Source organism: Chiloscyllium punctatum, unplaced genomic scaffold (assembly GCF_047496795.1).
Source record: "Chiloscyllium punctatum isolate Juve2018m unplaced genomic scaffold, sChiPun1.3 scaffold_280, whole genome shotgun sequence".
Classification (NCBI taxonomy): domain Eukaryota; kingdom Metazoa; phylum Chordata; class Chondrichthyes; order Orectolobiformes; family Hemiscylliidae; genus Chiloscyllium; species Chiloscyllium punctatum.
The window spans coordinates 2501-9710 of NW_027310014.1; the positions used below are offsets into that span (position 1 = coordinate 2501).

Sequence of the window (7210 nt, forward strand, 5' to 3'; positions counted from 1 at the left end):
CCCCCCCCCCCCCCTCGCCCCAACCCCCCATCTGCCTCCATCTCCGGGAGACACAAGCCACATCTTCTAACCGAGATTGGGGCGCCCAGTAATATCTGTCAAGGAAGGCCCCCATCACCTCCAAGTATAGACAGACATTACTGAGGACATCGGATATGAACAGGGAAGGGGTTTGGGGTCCATCGGGGGACGGTGTAGAGAGGGAGGGAACGGGGAAGGGGTTTGGGGTCCATGGGGGGACGGTGTAGAGAGGGAGGGAACGGGGAAGGGGTTTGGGGTCCGTGGGGGACGGTGTAGAGAGGGAGGGAACGGGGAAGGGGTTTGGGGTCCATGGGGGACGGTGTAGAGAGGGAGGGAACGGGGAAGGGGTTTGGGGTCCATGGGGGGGACGGTGTAGAGAGGGAGGGAACTGGGAAGGGGTTTGGGGTCCATGGGGGACGGTGTAGAGAGGGAGGGAACGGGGAAGGGGTTTGGGGTCCATGGGGGACGGTGTAGAGCCGGAGGGGAACGGGGAAGGGGTTTGGGCTCCATGGGGGACGGTGTAGAGCCGGAGGGAAGGGGGAAGTGGGAGAGGTTTTAGTCCATCAAAGATCTGCTCTGACAGAGTACCACAGTTTAAAGACTATGTTCCTAATTCCCAGGATGAACAGGATACAAGATTTTTTCATTCCTTTTGGTAAGTAAATCTCCCTCCCTCCCACCCGGTGCCCAGTACTGAGGGAGGGCCGCACTGTCGGAGGGAGATGGATGTACTCTAGGCCTTGTGCTCGTGTTTCACTGATGTGAGAATTGTTATTAAATTGCAGGGTGTCATTCCACAACTATTTCCCATCCGTGCGTGGGTCAGAATCAAACTTTGAACGAGATGCAGTGTAATGCACTGTCCTGCTGTTTTTATCACTCAAGTTGCTACCAACAGGCCGTGAGCAGTGAGTGCAACATCAGAGGAGAGAGAGGTGTACACAGGGGAGAGTGTGTTAACATTTACGGGGTCCCCCTAGAGGAGTGGGTGTTTATATTTACAGGGTATGTCGTCGGGGGGGGAGGGGTGGGGGAGTGTGTGTTAATATTTACAGGGTGTGTCCCCGGTGGGAGGGGGAGTGTGTGTTAATATTTACAGGGTGTGTCCCCGGGGGGAGTGTGTGTTAATATTTACAGGGTGTGGCCCCAGGGGGAGTGTGTGTTAATATTTACAGGGTCCCCCGGGAGAGTGTGTGTTAATATTTACAGGGTGTGTCCCCGGTGGGAGGGGGAGTGTGTGTTAATATTTACAGGGTGTGGCCCCAGGGGGAGTGTGTGTTAATATTTACGGGGTCCCCCCGGGGGGGAGTCTGTGTTAATATTTACAGGGTCCCCCGGGGGGAGTGTGTGTTAATATTTACAGGGTCCCCCCGGGGGGTGTGTGTTAATATTTACAGGGTCCCCCTGGGGGGAGTGTGTGTTAATATTTACAGGGTCCCCCTGGGAGAGTGTGTGTTAATATTTACAGGGTCCCCCCGGGGGGGAGTCTGTGTTAATATTTACAGGGTCCCCCCGGGGGGAGTGTGTGTTAATATTTACAGGGTCCCCCTGGAGGGGAGAGTGTGTGTTAATATTTACAGGGTCCCCCCGGGAGAGTGTGTGTTAATATTTACAGGGTCCCCCCGGGGGGAGAGTGTGTGTTAATATTTACAGGGTCCCCCCTGGGAGAGTGTGTGTTAATATTTACAGGGTCCCCCCGGGGGGGAGAGTGTGTGTTAATATTTACAGGGTCCCCCTGGGGGGGAGTGTGTGTTAATATTTACAGGGTCCCCCTGGGGGGGGAGTGTGTGTTAATATTTACAGGGTCCCCCTGGGGGGGGAGTGTGTGTTAATATTTACAGGGTCCCCCGGGGGGGGGGTGTGTGTTAATATTTACAGGGTCCCCCCTGGGAGAGTGTGTGTTAATATTTACAGGGTCCCCCTGGGGGGGAGTGTGTGTTAATATTTACAGGGTCCCCCGGGGGGGTGTGTGTTAATATTTACAGGGTCCCCCCGGGGAGTGTGTGTTAATATTTACAGGGTCCCCCCTGGGAGAGTGTGTGTTAATATTTACAGGGTCCCCCTGGGGGGGGAGTGTGTGTTAATATTTACAGGGTCCCCCTGGGGGGGGAGTGTGTGTTAATATTTACAGGGTCCCCCTGGGGGGAGAGTGTGTGTTAATATTTACAGGGTCCCCCTGGGGGGGAGTGTGTGTTAATATTTACAGGGTCCCCCGGGGGGAGTGTGTGTTAATATTTACAGGGTCCCCCCGGGGGAGTGTGTGTTAATATTTACAGGGTCCCCCCTGGGAGAGTGTGTGTTAATATTTACAGGGTCCCCCTGGGGGGGGAGTGTGTGTTAATATTTACAGGGTCCCCCTGGGGGGGGAGTGTGTGTTAATATTTACAGGGTCCCCCTGGGGGGGAGTGTGTGTTAATATTTACAGGGTCCCCCCTGGGGGAGTGTGTGTTAATATTTACAGCGTCCCCTCGGGAGAGTGTGTGTTAATATTTACAGGGTCCCCCCGGGGGGAGTGTGTGTTAATATTTACAGGGTCCCCCTGGGAGAGTGTGTGTTAATATTTACAGGGTCCCCCCGGGGGAGTGTGTGTTAATATTTACAGGGTCCCCCCGGGGAGAGTGTGTGTTAATATTTACAGGGTCCCCCCGGGGGGAGTGTGTGTTAATATTTACAGGGTCCCCCTGGGAGAGTGTGTGTTAATATTTACAGGGTCCCCCCGGGGGAGTGTGTGTTAATATTTACAGGGTCCCCCCTGGGGGAGTGTGTGTTAATATTTACAGGGTGTGTCCCCGGTGGGAGGGGGAGTGTGTGTTAATATTTACAGGGTCCCCCCGGGGGAGAGTGTGTGTTAATATTTACAGGGTCCCCCGGGGGGAGTGTGTGTTAATATTTACAGGGTGTGTCCCCGGTGGGAGGGGGAGTGTGTGTTAATATTTACAGGGTCCCCCCGGGGGGGGAGTGTGTGTTAATATTTACAGGGTCCCCCCGGGGGAGAGTGTGTGTTAATATTTACAGGGTCCCCCGGGGGGAGTGTGTGTTAATATTTACAGGGTCCCCCCGGGGGGAGTGTGGGTTAATATTTACAGGGTCCCCCCGGGAGAGTGTGTGTTAATATTTGCAGGGTCCCCCCGGGAGAGTGTGTGTTAATATTTACAGGGTCCCCCTGGGGGGGAGTGTGTGTTAATATTTACAGGGTCCCCCTGGGGGGGGAGTGTGTGTTAATATTTACAGGGTCCCCCCGGGGGGGAGTGTGTGTTAATATTTACAGGGTCCCCCCGGGGAGGAGAGTGTGTGTTAATATTTACAGGGTCCCCCCGGGAGAGTGTGTGTTAATATTTACAGGGTCCCCCCGGGAGAGTGTGTGTTAATATTTACAGGGTCCCCCCGGGGGGAGTGTGGGTTAATATTTACAGGGTCAACCCGGGGGGGAGAGTGTGTGTTAATATTTACAGGGTCCCCCCGGGGGGAGTGTGTGTTAATATTTACAGGGTCCCCCTGGGAGAGTGTGTGTTAATATTTACAGGGTCCCCCTGGGAGAGTGTGTGTTAATATTTACAGGGTCCCCCCGGGGGGAGAGTGTGTTAATATTTACAGGGTCCCCCTGGGGGCGAGTGTGTGTTAATATTTACAGGGTCCCCCTGGGAGAGTGTGTGTTAATATTTACACGGTCCCCCCGGGAGAGTGTGTGTTAATATTTACAGGGTCCCCCTGGGGGGGAGTGTGTGTAAATATTTACAGGGTCCCCCCGGGAGAGTGTGTGTTAATATTTACAGGGTCCCCCTGGGGGGGAGTGTGTGTTAATATTTACAGGGTCCCCCTGGGAGAGTGTGTGTTAATATTTACAGGGTCCCCCCGGGAGAGTGTGTGTTAATATTTACAGGGTCCCCCTGGGGGGGAGTGTGTGTTAATATTTACAGGGTCCCCCCGGGAGAGTGTGTGTTAATATTTACAGGGTCTCCTCGGGGGAGTGTGTGTTCATATTTACAGGGTCCCCCCGGGAGAGTGTGTGTTAATATTTACAGGGACCCCTGGGGGGGAGTGTGTGTTAATATTTACAGGGTCCCCCCGGGAGAGTGTGTGTTAATATTTACAGGGTCTCCTCGGGGGAGTGTGTGCTAATATTTACAGGGTCCCCCCGGGGGGAGTGTGTGTTAATATTTACAGGGTCCCCCCGGGGGGAGTGTGTGTTAATATTTACAGGGTCCCCCTGGGAGAGTGTGTGTTAATATTTACAGGGTCCCCCCGGGAGAGTGTGTGTTAATATTTATAGGGTCCCCCCTGGGGGAGTGTGTGTTAATATTTACAGGGTCCCCCTGGGGGGAGTGTGTGTTAATATTTACAGGGTCCCCCCGGGGGGAGAGTGTGTTAATATTTACAGGGTCCCCCGGGGGAGTGTGTGTTCATATTTACAGGGTCCCCCCTGGGGGAGTGTGTGTTAATATTTACAGGGTCCCCCCGGGGGGGGAGAGTGTGTGTTAATATTTACAGGGTCCCCCGTGGGGAGTGTGTGTTAATATTTACAGGGTCCCCCAGGGGGAGTGTGTGTTAATATATACAGGGTCCCCCGCCCGGGGGGAGTGTGTGATAATATTTACAGGGTCCCCCTGTGGGGAGTGTGTGTTAATATTTACTGGGTCCCCCGGGGGGGAGTGTGTGTTAATATTTACAGGGTCCCCCCGGGAGAGTGTGTGTTAATATTTACAGGGTCCCCCGGGGGGGAGTGTGTGTTAATATTTACAGGGTCCCCCCGGGGAGGAGAGAGTGTGTTAATATTTACAGGGTCCCCCCGGGAGAGTGTGTGTTAATATTTACTGGGTCCCCCCGGGAGAGTGTGTGTTAATATTTACAGGGTCCCCCCGGGGGGAGTGTGTGTTAATATTTACAGGGTCCCCCCGGGGGGGAGAGTGTGTGTTAATATTTACAGGGTCCCCCCGGGGGGAGTGTGTGTTAATATTTACAGGGTCCCCCTGGGAGAGTGTGTGTTAATATTTACAGGGTCCCCCTGGGGGGAGTGTGTGTTAATATTTACAGGGTCCCCCTGGGGGGGAGTGTGTGTTAATATTTACAGGGTCCCCCTGGGGGGGGAGTGTGTGTTAATATTTACAGGGTCCCCCCGGGAGAGTGTGTGTTAATATTTACAGGGTCCCCCTGGGGGGGAGTGTGTGTTAATATTTACAGGGTCCCCCCTGGAGAGTGTGTGTTAATATTTACAGGGTCCCCCTGGGGGGGAGTGTGTGTTAATATTTACAGGGTCCCCCTGGGGGGGAGTGTGTGTTAATATTTACAGGGTCCCCCCGGGAGAGTGTGTGTTAATATTTACAGGGTCCCCCCGGGGGGAGTGTGTGTTAATATTTACAGGGTCCCCCTGGGAGAGTGTGTGTTAATATTTACAGGGTCCCCCTGGGAGAGTGTGTGTTAATATTTACAGGGTCCCCCCGGGGGGAGTGTGTGTTAATATTTACAGGGTCCCCCTGGGGGGGAGTGTGTGTTAATATTTACAGGGTCCCCCTGGGAGAGTGTGTGTTAATATTTACACGGTCCCCCCGGGAGAGTGTGTGTTAATATTTACAGGGTCCCCCTGGGGGGGAGTGTGTGTTAATATTTACAGGATCCCCCTGGGAGAGTGAGTGTTAATATTTACAGGGTCCCCCCGGGAGAGTGTGTGTTAATATTTACAGGGTCCCCCTGGGGGGGAGTGTGTGTTAATATTTACAGGGTCCCCCCGGGGGAGTGTGTGTTAACATTTACAGGGTCCCCCCGGGAGAGTGTGTGTTAATATTTACAGGGTCCCCCGGGGGGGAGTGTGTGTTAATATTTACAGGCTCCCCCGGGGGAGTGTGTGTTAATATTTACGGGGTCCCCCCGGGAGAGTGTGTGTTAATATTTACAGGGTCCCCCGGGGGGGAGTGTGTGTTAATATTTACAGGGTCCCCGCGGGGGGGAGAGTGTGTGTTAATATTTACAGGGTCCCCCTGGGAGAGTGTGTGTTAATATTTACAGGGTCCCCCCGGGAGAGTGTGTGTTAATATTTACAGGGTCCCCCCGGGAGAGTGTGTGTTAATATTTACAGGGTCCCCCCGGGGGGGGAGTGTGTGTTAATATTTGCAGGGTCCCCCCGGGAGAGTGTGTGTTAATATTACCTCTGCCTGAGAGAATAATGATTGAATCTCCCTCTTCTCTTACAGTTCCTCGTGTACTTAAAAATTACGCGTTTGTCCTGTTAATATTAGTGAGCTTAGTAACTTCTGTGATCATGATCGTTCGGGTATTAAGGTAAATTAGTGAGTTTTACTCTGGATCTAACCCCCCTGTCCCTGGGAGTGGGGGGACGGTGTAGAGGGAGCTTTACTCTGTATCGAACCCCCCCTGTCCCTGGGAGTGGGGGACGGGATAGAGGGAGCTTTGCTCTGTATCTAACCCCCCTGTCCCTGGGAATGGGGGAGGGTGTAGAGGGAGCATTACTCTGTATCTAACCCCCTGTCCCTGGGAGTGGGGGACGGTGTAGAGGCAGCTTTACTCTGTATCTAACCCCCTGTCCCTGGGAGTGGGGGACGGTGTAGAGGGAGCTTTACTCTGTATCTAACCCCCTGTCCCTGGGAGTGGGGGATGGTGTAGAGGCAGCTTTACTCTGTATCTAACCCCCTGTCCCTGGGAGTGGGGGACGGTGTAGAGGGAGCTTTACTCTGTATCTAACCCCCTGTCCCTGGGAGTGGGGGACGGTGTAGAGGGAGCTTTACCCTGTATCTAAACCCCAGTCCCTGGGAGTGGGGGACGGTGTAGAGGTAGCTTTACCCTGTATCTAAACCCCAGTCCCTGGGAGTGGGGGATGGTGTAGAGGGAGCTTTACTCTGTATCGAACCCCCCCTGTCCCTGGGAGTGGGGGACGGGATAGAGGGAGCTTTGCTCTGTATCTAACCCCCCTGTCCCTGGGAATGGGGGAGGGTGTAGAGGGAGCATTACTCTGTATCTAACCCCCTGTCCCTGGGAGTGGGGGACGGTGTAGAGGCAGCTTTACTCTGTATCTAACCCCCTGTCCCTGGGAGTGGGGGACGGTGTAGAGGGAGCTTTACCCTGTATCTAAACCCCAGTCCCTGGGAGTGGGGGACGGTGTAGAGGTAGCTTTACCCTGTATGTAATCCCCTGTCCCTGGGAGTGGGGGGGATGGTGTAGAGGAAGCTTTACCCTGTAT

At 54.0% G+C, this 7210-nt stretch overlaps 1 long non-coding RNA gene across 1 annotated transcript; it reads left to right on the forward strand.

The window, feature by feature from the left end:
• Nucleotides 1–583: 583 nt before the first annotated feature.
• On the forward strand, nucleotides 584–6295 carry LOC140472216 (uncharacterized). The gene is made up of 3 exons (XR_011957473.1): nucleotides 584–676; nucleotides 807–929; nucleotides 6207–6295. It is a non-coding gene; the product is annotated as an uncharacterized lncRNA (long non-coding RNA).
• The last annotated feature ends 915 nt before the right edge of the window (nucleotides 6296–7210 follow it).